The following is a 10,510-nucleotide window of genomic DNA, read 5'->3' on the forward strand; positions in this document are numbered from 1 at the left end:
CCCACAAAGAAATTAGATTTGTTAGAAGTTCATATTACACCCACTCATTTAGCAACTGAGGTCTGTTCCAAAGACTAGGTCAATAAGCAAAATGGTAGCCAATGGTATCATAATAGCCTAGGCATGACCACAACTGAGCTTACGACTTCACTTCAGCATTCCATATTCAATTTCTTTTATCCTTTATGAAGTGGACATTTTTAGTATTTTGTACATTCACTTCAAAGATCTCTTTAATTGTAACATATTTTGCCATAAAAATATACTGTAATAATTTATTACCTTTTAAATCTCTGCATGTCATTATGACAATTTCAAAGTTATGAACATTTCTTAAAGCTTTGGTTTAATACCGTATGCATTTTTTAACAAATAGCCTAAATAGAAACAAAAAGGTTAAATGGAAATGCAATGAAAAGTTGGTTTATTATGTAAGTACAAAATTAGGCATAATAATTTACAATTACAGTTACCTGTAAATTAATCAAATTAGTTGGATATAAATCCTTTGGAAGATTAATCTGTGTTTTCAGAAACGTTGGGTATTTTCTATCCCTTTATTTTTATAAATAACTCAAGGCAGCGAACATACCTAATACTCCTTCCTCCTTCTATTTTCCCCACAACCACCACCCTGTGAGGTGAGTTGGGCTGAGAGGGACTGGCCCAAGGTCACCCAGACAACTTTCATGCCTAAGGTGGGACTAGAACTCTCATACCACGCCTGATTGGCTCTTGGGCTGAGAGAGAGGGACTGGCCCAAGGTCACCCAGCTGGCTTTCATGCCCAAGGCTGGACTAGAACTCTCAGTCTCCTGGTTTCTAGCCCGTTGCTTTAATGCTGGCATGGTGGCTGATGGCTGAGGATTGGCTGGGTCTTCTATTCCTGCAGATGGGGAGGGTTATGGGGAGGAAAGTGGAGTTGAGGAAGGAGTAACTTTCTTAAAGAACTCACTGTATGGTTGGCACGGGTTCTTTTTCTTCATATATGATAACACTTTAAGATTTGCATTTCCAGATGTACCTTTCCAAAATGTTCTACATTTGGATCCATACTTTCTAATTCTGATAAAATTTTGTTAACATCCGAGAAAACAGCGATCAATCATCTTCTTCAACCCTTCATGCTTCTAATTCTTCTTTCAGTTCAATATAATCTTCATTTGAAAGCTCTCCCTCAGTGTAGGCTATCAAATTTTTCACATCTTCAGCATCAGCCTCTAAATCAATGATTTCATGAGCATCAAAATTTTCTTATTTTGTCTGAATTTTCATTGGGTGAAATCCTTCAAAATTATTTACATGAACAGCAAAATGTTTTAAATGCATTTTCCAAATTGCTTGCATGCATTTCACATTAACATCCTGCCATGCTGCTGTGACGTTTCTCATACAATGGAAGTTACTATAGACTTTCCAAAACTCATGCAATGTTTACCCTTCCTCCATTGTGGCAATGGCTTTGGCAACTGTTGCACATAAACAGTATGCCTTAAGTATCAAGATAGCTCCCTGGTCCATAGGCTATAGGAGAGGGGTGGTTTTCTGGTAGATAAATGACCTTTACATGTAGGTGGAGATCGTCCAGATGGAGGGAATGTCCAGGTGCATTATCGAGGAGCCAGAAAATTTTTAAAAGCAGACAAGCCTGTGACCCGCTGGGTCATCCTTTGAGAGAAAGGTAGTGCAGTCTGATATGACCAGAGTTTATCTACTACTAAAACTCTGTGTTTATCTGTTTGTACCCTCAAGTTAGCCCAAACAGTGCATTATACTGCAACGACTTTTGAATCAAGGAACCTAAAATCCTCTAGCTTAAAGAATGTGTAAAGAATCCAGGACATTACTCCTGTGGAATTGAAATTTCCACAAAGTTCACGCCAGTTTTGTTCACGAAGTTCCCACTGTTTTGCCCACCCGTGATCATTCTATCTGTTTAGGTAATATTGACTTTTTATTGAAGTTTGTTTGCCACTACCATTATTTTTCTATTTATGATATATACTCTTCTTAGATGATCACGGGACCATCCAGCAGTGGGGTAAAAAATATATAGTGAGCCTAAAATTTGATGTTCATTCTGGTCACATCAGACTTCACTACCTTCCTCTCAAAGGATGACCCAACGGGTCACAGGGATGTCTAGTGAACAGGAGCAGAAGTGACTGCCAGCTTCCCCATCAAGTTTGCTTGTGGGAAGATGGCACAGAGTGTCAGAAATCATGATCACATGGCCATGGGGACGCTGCAACAGCCACAACTTTGCAAATAAAACTGGTCTAAACATTGTGGAATTCCACATGAGTAATGGGTCCTGGATTCTTTACACATTCTTTAAGCTAGAGGATTTTAGGTACCTTGATTCAAAAGTTGTTGCGACATAATGCACTGTTTGGGCTAACTTGAAGGTACAAACAGATAAACACAATGAAAGTTTTAGTAGCATACAGATTCCCTTTTGCAAGCTATACTCCTTTACTTGTTGTATGAAGCAATTCATCACCCAGCCTTGCAACTGTATTGGTAATAAATGGGCAGCACGTGCTTGCTTTTCCTTTTCAACACATGGCGGTTATCTGATTTGTGGATCAGAAATGGCTTCAGCTTGAATCCGGTGACATTTCTGCCCAACAGCAAGGTTACTCTATCCTTAAGCGCTTTACATCCAGGCATTGCTTTGGCCTCTTTGTGTATGTAGGTCCACTTCAGCATTTTTTTCCAGTATAACCTGGTTTCATCCATGCTGAGTATCTGTTCAGGCAAATAGTTCCCTTCTGCTATGGTATCATCAAGTTAATCCAGAAAACATGACAGCTTCTTTGTCAGCGCTTGCAGCTTCACCTCTTATGTTTGTATTGTGGTAATTAAATCTTTGCTGAAACCGCATAAACGCCATAGCTGGCAGTGAATGTTTCGGTGCACTCACCTGCTCAATCTGTCAGTGGTTCGAAAATGCTGCATGCCTTAGCCTGAATGATAAGATGGCCAAATCAACATCCTCTTTTGCATCTGATCTTTGATCCAAAGTATAAGGACTTTTTCTGTTTTTTGGATGAGGCCTTTTCACTCTCTTCTTTTAACTGTTTTCATTCCCGATGATCCTTTTATTGCCTCTCTGATCCTTTCCTTATCCTTCAAAATACTGGAGATGGTGGAATGAGCCAGGCCTTCTTCTCATGCTATATTATTTACCTTCTTCCTGACATCACACGCTTTGATGATCTTCATCTTCAAATAGAGATCAATAGATTTCCTTTGCTTCTTGCTACTTCTTTCAGTTGAACTGGGGTTCTTTCTCTTTGAAGACATCTTGGTATGGGGTATAAATGTGCGTAAACAAGTAAATAAGCAAGTGAAACACAAAGGATCTTTGTTACTTTTCTTTTAACTTAGGCCTCCAAAACCAAGCACATAATGTCCACGTTGTAATTTAGCATCCTTGCTATGTACTTACATTGACTAAGTATAGATACAAAACACAAGCAACCTGTTCATATGATTGTACAATGGTTCTCTGAAGATTCTGGCTACTGTACCAGCCTCTCCAGTAAATACAAACCTTGATTATTAAGCCCTGTGATGGCATCTCCCAGTCTACCTTCTTCTGCAGAATGCTCTTATAGTGGATATTATTCCCTACCCATTTTTTAAATGCATATCCAGAACTACTAAACCAATTCTCCCTTCTTCCCTCACTTTTTGTCTGCTCCTCTTCTGTTTTAGATGACAGCCAATGTGGTGTAGGTGCTGGACTAAGACTGGGGAGACCTAGGCTCAAGTCCACCATCAGCCATGAAAATTCACTGGGTGACTTTGGACCAGTCACTCTCTCAGATCAACCAATCTCACAGGGTTTTTGCTGTGGGGATAAAATGAAAGAAGGTCCCCATGTAAGCCACCCTGAGCAGTTGGAGGAAAGTAAGGATATCATTCTAGTAAGTTAATCAAATTAGGGCCTGCACAATACTTTGGATTCAATTAAAAAGAGGTACTTCAGAACATGAAGCAGCACAAATATAGCACCTGTCTGTGACTCATTAATGCACCCATGTTATTTTCCAGGAAACAAATAGTTAGTTTAATGAATTGCAGATACTGCATTCCCACTCCCATACATTCTGAATCACTCTTCCGGATCAAATCCAAAGCGCTGTGCAGTCCTCTTTACCATGCTCGAAGCAATAAAACTTATCATCTATTTCTTTCTGTACGATTCTAAGATTCATAGTCATTAAATTTTTTGTTTTAAGTCTATCACCAATAAAAAGCAGAATTATTTGCCCTCTCCCATCCACAAACCCACATGCCATTTTGAAAAACACTCCCATACCTTATTTTCAAAAGCTAATGGAAGTCCAATTTGTATGTTCACACCTATTATCTGCATTATAAGAATTCTGCACAAATAAAATGGTATTTTCTATGCAAGGCAAGTTTGAGAATTATTGTTCTGGGAAGACTTATGACCTTTCCAGACTGAGTGGGGGGAGGGGTTAGACCAGGGTTCCACAAGGGTAGGGTGGATGGAACCTCCTTGTCACATACTACATATGTTTGGATATTAGTTATCTGGATTGCCATTTTATTTCCATCAATGTCTATTTATTTTGTTCTATTTGTGTTGTTTTTATATTGTGAGCCACCCAAAGTTGGCCTGGAATTGGGAAGCACTAAAGTTGAATTAAATAAATAAAATGGATAGAATAGATATTCACACCTTTCCAAGGCCATGATAAAATGTCTTATCTTTTGCTCCAATTAAAACAGAAATCAACTGAAAAGTATGCAACATACCTTGGTGAAGAAAAGCATATTTTGCATACCTAGCCCAATGATTTTTTTTTGGGGGGGGTGTACACACAGGCACCTTCGAGTCAGTTTTTGACTCCTGCTGATTTCCTGGACTAGTCCCTGCAGTTTTCTTGGCAAGGTTTTTCGGAAGTGGTTTGCCATTGCCTCCTTCCTAGGGCTAAGTGTGTGTGACTGGCCCAAGGTCACCCAGCTAGCTTTGTGCCTAAGGCAGGACTAGAACTCACAGTCTTAGCCTGATGCCTTAACCACTATACCAAACTGGCTGTCAGCCCAAGGAATTAGGGCACACTAATATTTAATCACAGTTCTTGGACTGAATAATTTCTGAGGTTTAAAGGAGAAAATAAAGGACCAAATCTCCAGAAACTAAAAAGTGTTATTTCAAAATCCTGAGGATAAACTTCAAACCAAACTGAAATTTAAACTTAACGTGATCTTCTTCTAACAGCAAAATCTATGTTCTATTCCAGAAGAACATAAATGATTTAGAATGACCCCTATTTGGAGTTAGAGCACTGAAGCATTTAAAGAATATGCATTAAAGTATCAAGGGTTACATCAAAATATTACAAAAAGAAAAAATGGTGAGAAAACCCCACTTAATCAAGTGAATTCTTCAGAAGATTGGGTTTTAAAAACTGCTCTAACAAAGGTTACATGTGTTCCCTAACATCACAAAAATAAGTATTAATCCAAAGTATGCCACTTTCCTTCAGGTTACTCTCTTATTATTGTCAGATGGGTGGGAGGGGATCATGAGAAAATTCAAAGGTTTTCCTTCAATCAGATGGGAAAGAGGGAGAGGGAAAAAAGAGAATAACCAGAGACCAGAACAAAAACAAAGCAGTACTGCTTAGCACTTGTACTTCTGGCAAGGTAAAACAAGGAGGAAAGTCAGCTGTTGTTTAATATAAGTCATTTCCCATTTAGCAGCACTAATTTGAAGAAGCACGAAGTCAAACACCACTAGCGGTAATACTCTTTTATCTGCAGAACTGAGGTATGAAGAAAAATGAAAGGGGGAATGGGGGAGGTGTGATTAGCTCTAAATTTTCAGCATGAAAAGATCAAGATCCCACACAAGCAAGAAGCAGCAACAGAACTTCTGAAGAGAAATGCAAAATGGTGAAAGTGGCAAACAAGTTTATTTTTTATTTATTTATTTTCTATCCCACCTTTATTATTTTTACAAATAATTCAAGGCGGCAAACCTACCAAATACTCCTTCCTCCTCCTTCTGTTTCCCCCACAGCAATAACCCTGTGAGGTGAGTTGGGCTGAGAGAGAGTGACTGACCCAAGGTCACCCAGCTGGCTTTCATGCCTAAGGCAGGACTAGAACTCTTAGTCTCCTGGTTTCTAGCCCAGCACCTTAACCACTAGACCAAACTGGCTCTAGTTACCATGTTAACAAGTTACCATGGAAGCAGAGATGAAAATTTAGGCAACAATAATACCTACTTAAAACTGGCAAAGATTGTGGTGGGGTAGCAAAGAAGTTCCATTCAGAGGTTTATCCTAAATTAAGCAATAAAGGGATAAGATGTACCATGATGCATTAGGACATTTGAAGATGGGAGGAATGCTGGGTGGAAAGGCCCATTTTGCTATTATACAATTTCCAACCAAATGCACAGCCAAGAAAAAAAAAGTGAAAGGTTCCACTGAAATACAGTAAAAAGGGAAGAGAAACAAAGATGTACTGCAATCCCCCAAACTGGAGGTAGACAAGGGTGACCACAAGCCTATTGTAGAGTTGGGAATAACATATGTGGAGAATGGAACTTTTTTCTGAATAATCATGCATAGGCTGATCTATGTAATCAGACACTGTCTATGCAAATATGCCTACATTAATTTACATTACCACCTTTCTGCCAATAAGCTGACAAATTAAAAAAACTTACATAGAATTGACCTCTAGGAACTGAGAGAAGAGGAATCATATTACTTATCTATTTGCAGAATACATATGTAATGCGTGAATGCCACCCCTGAAGATGCCTTGGATCGAGTCAAATGGAGACGGCTATGCCGACAAGCGGACCCTGCCATAGCATGGGAATAACGTCAGGAAAAATTTGCAGAATACGTATGTGGGGAAAAGCTTTCCATAGTAAGAAAAACAATGTAAAGGGAAGACAGCAGAGAAGAGAGAATCTGGACAACTAAGAGGGAATCTCAATTATCCCTATTTAATTAGTTACTTCGTTTTCTACTTTCTGACCAATGCCACCACAGAAGTTTATAATAGCCCTCATTTATCACGATTAATATCCAAAACTGGTAAGTGCATTTTTTTGTTTAAATACACCAAAACTCTTATAATTAAAAACCAAGATTATGAAAAGCTGAATGGGCAACCTCTACTTTAGAGAAGGGGAAACAAGATGGGAAAGAGGCTTTCATTTGGCCACTGTAATATGGGTCAAGTGGGTGAAGAAGAGACAGGTATACACAGGGAAATAAATGTTCCTTATTTGTTCTTTTCTTGTCTTGGGAACAGAAATACATGTGGAAGATGCTCATATTCAAATGCTCTCTCTTCAGAAAATAGTCTAAAGGATCACTCATGTGGAATGGTTAGCAGCACCTCCCCAAATGAAAATGCTTCCTCGGCCCATTCTCAGACGAGGTGTTCCCTCTGGAAAGTTGGCTAAACAAGCCTTCTCTGGACAGAGGAACAAGGGTTTGAAGAAAAACCACTAAAATTTCCTCCCCTTCTTGTCCCTATGGCAAAAAGGCCAAGGCTTCAATGTTGCTGATGATAGTAACCATAGCAGTCATAGGTAGCCCCTCACACAAACTGGCCACAGAAATTCTGCTGTAGTAAGAAAACTGAATAGGGAGCTAAAAGGCATGAGAAATAGGAAGCATACTTTCCTTCCTTTCACATCAAGATCTTTTTTACCCAACTTCCCAAGAGGAGATACACCTCTTCCCCCATATAGAAAGATGACTAAGGAAGTTCACCCCATATTAACAGGGACTTGAAGAGAGGCTGACATGAAAGAAACACAGTGATAGAATTTCTCCTCATACTTTTTCCACCACCTCTTTTTAAGGGGGAGGGGGGTCCTTAGTTAATTTTCCAGAGGGAGCATCAGTAATTGTACTAATAGTCCTAATTGTGCTTGCTTGCAATAAGGCAGCTAAAATAGCTTAAAGAGAATGGTGCAAATGTGATATTATTAAACGTGATATATATCACTAGGCCATTGGGGGAGCTCCTCCATCAATTTTTCTGAGGGTTTTCATTACCTTAAACACCCCTTTCCAAAGAGGAGACAGCTTGTGAATAATTTATACTAATAAATTATTAGCACTGATACAAATAATTTACCTCCACCCCAACTTTTCAGAAAGAACAAGAGTTGAAACTTTTTTTTTTATTATTATTTTCAAAGCATTCCCCCTCCTGAAAAACAAGCCGACTTAGTGGGAGAAAGTTGATTTTCTTTAATTAATTTACTTAACAACTTGGATCCCACTCTTTAGGCAGAAAGATTCCTAGACTAGCTAACAGGATTAAAATGCATTAATAACAAAATCCATCATTCTGTTTAAAAAAAAAGTCCATAACAGAAAGAGGAAAGAGTATAAAAAATTATACTATCTATAGTAATAGCACAATTCCAGACTTTGAAAATTAGGCTGGTCAATAGAAAATATGGATGAGGGAAGTATGAGGGAAACATTAAGTCTACAATAATTTTTTAAAAATATACTTACAACCTCCTTAGGGAAAAAATGGGAAATGTGCGAGAATATATCTCTAAGGAAAATAAAGACCCCTTTTCCCACCCACCCAAATATGGTCAAAACACGAAAATGGGGAGAAGGGTGAGAGCCAACAAAACATCCACACCACAGGGATGGGGCGTCGTGAAAATCCTTAGAACACCTCCTTTCTCAGCCAAGAAAAACTGGCATGAAGAACTGCAAGGACGACATCCTTTTCCGAGGAAGGGGCTTTTTGGGGGGGAAATATTTTTTAAAAAGCGGAGAAAACCTTTCTCCCCTGAAATGGGCAGAACTGTGGGAAGGAATGGTAACGATGATGATGATGGTGGTGATCATTAGGGAGAAATGGATTAAAATAAGGCACCCCCCGTCCCTCTGGAACAGGGAGGGAGCTCATTGCGAGGCGAAAGGGCCAATTAAGTTCCTCGCACGCGCCCCCCGCCCGCCCCGTCAACAGCTCGTGGGAGGGGCCCTCTCGCCCCCCCCTTCACGCGCGCCGCCCGAGAAAACTGCCTGAGGAAGTTCCCCTTCCCCCCTCGCCCCCCCACGTGGGGGAGGAGGGGAGCGTGAGGAGGAGAAAGAAGCCGCTCGTTCCCCGAGGCCCCCCGCCTCGCCCCCCAGCTCTTCCCCTCCCCCACTCACTCGTTGCTCCGGAGTCGCGGGGGGAGGAGGGGGGAGTAGCCCGTCCCCGTCCCTCCGCGCTTCCACCCTCACGAAAACAATGCAGGCCGCTGGGCTGCGGCTCCGGGGCTGGCCGACTACGCTCTCCCGCGCTCGGCTTGCTTCTTCTCCTCCTCGCTCCCCGCTCAAGTCTCGGGCGGCGCGCGGGCCTCGGCTCAACGGCTCACCCTGAACCCAGAACCGAGGAGAAGGTGGGGGGGAGGAGGAGGCTGAATAGGCGAGGGTGGGCTTTTTTCCTCCTCCAACCCGCCTCTGCGCATGCGTCTCCTCCGCGGGGCTACTTCGGGCAACGTAGTTCTGCTAGAGCCCTCCGAGCGGCCGGGAGGGAGAGGGAGGACTACCGCTCCCAGAAAGCCCCGCGCACTGGCCGTGCTTGGAAAGGCTACGCTGGCCTCTTTTCTTCAGGACCAGAGAGAGGAGAGAGAGTCAATGAGGAGTGGGAGGGTGGAAAAACATGGCTGTGCAAAGCGCGGGGCGGCAGCGGCGAGCGGGGAGGAAGCGACAACCGTGGCCGAGGAAGGACTGGCCCAGGCAGCCGGGCGTGCGTGCAAAGGCCTCTGTGGCTTCTTGCCCTGGGGAGAGTGTAGCCACAAAGGCGCGGTTGCAAGGAAGGGAGTGGGGACGGGGCTGCAGCCCCCACCTGGGGCGTTTATGTGCATTTTAAAACCTTTCTTCAGCCAGCAGAGGAGAGGGGACGGGGTGGCCGACAAATGAACACCCCCCCTTGTGTGGGAGCTGAAGGAGCTGGCAGGCGCGCGTGCGCGCACACTCACACGTGTCCCACCCGCTTCTCAGTGCACAATGAGGGAATCTTGCTGCAGAGGCCGGAGATTTGGCAAGTGAGAGCAAGGCCTCGGAAGGGAGGTCCTTCCTTTCACGTCCTCCATTGATGCGCTTTCTGGGAACGGGCAGGATCATCTTTTTCAGCCGCTGAATAGGGCTGCTCTTCCTAAAAATGATAAGGGCCACAACAGCAGCGTTTTCCACATCTGTGGCCATCGTGGGTTTACTGAAAAATGAAAATAAATCCCAGCATGTTTTAAAAAACACTGTCCAAGTATTTTTCTCTCAAGGTCATTTGGACTGGAAGCAATTTAGGCCTACTGTATTTAATTTTTTTTTAATGATCATTTACATTACACTTTTAGGAGTCCCACGTTAAAAATGTTGTGAATGCAGCTCTGCTATGCTTTTTAGAACATTTATCTGCTTTCCGAATAAAACTTAAGTACATAACATTTCACATGCTGAGACCCCTCAATTCATTCTATCTAG

General features: G+C 42.0%; 1 protein-coding gene across 18 annotated transcripts in view; it reads right to left on the reverse strand.

Annotated features, from left to right (window-relative positions):
• GTF2I (general transcription factor IIi) overlaps positions 1 to 9,489 on the reverse strand; it is a 75,661-nt gene extending 66,172 nt beyond the window's left edge. For 7 of the 18 annotated variants that reach the window (XM_063297566.1, XM_063297558.1, XM_063297550.1 and 4 more), the window contains exon 1: positions 9,197 to 9,487. The gene's annotated coding sequence lies outside the window, so the exon portion shown is untranslated. Of the gene's footprint in view, positions 1 to 9,196 lie in introns of all 18 variants that reach the window. The other 11 variants (XM_063297522.1, XM_063297486.1, XM_063297469.1 and 8 more) reach the window with 2 other exon arrangements.
• Between the last annotated feature and the right edge of the window lie 1,021 nt (positions 9,490 to 10,510).

Source organism: Candoia aspera, chromosome 1, assembly GCF_035149785.1.
Source record: "Candoia aspera isolate rCanAsp1 chromosome 1, rCanAsp1.hap2, whole genome shotgun sequence".
NCBI lineage: Eukaryota > Metazoa > Chordata > Lepidosauria > Squamata > Boidae > Candoia > Candoia aspera.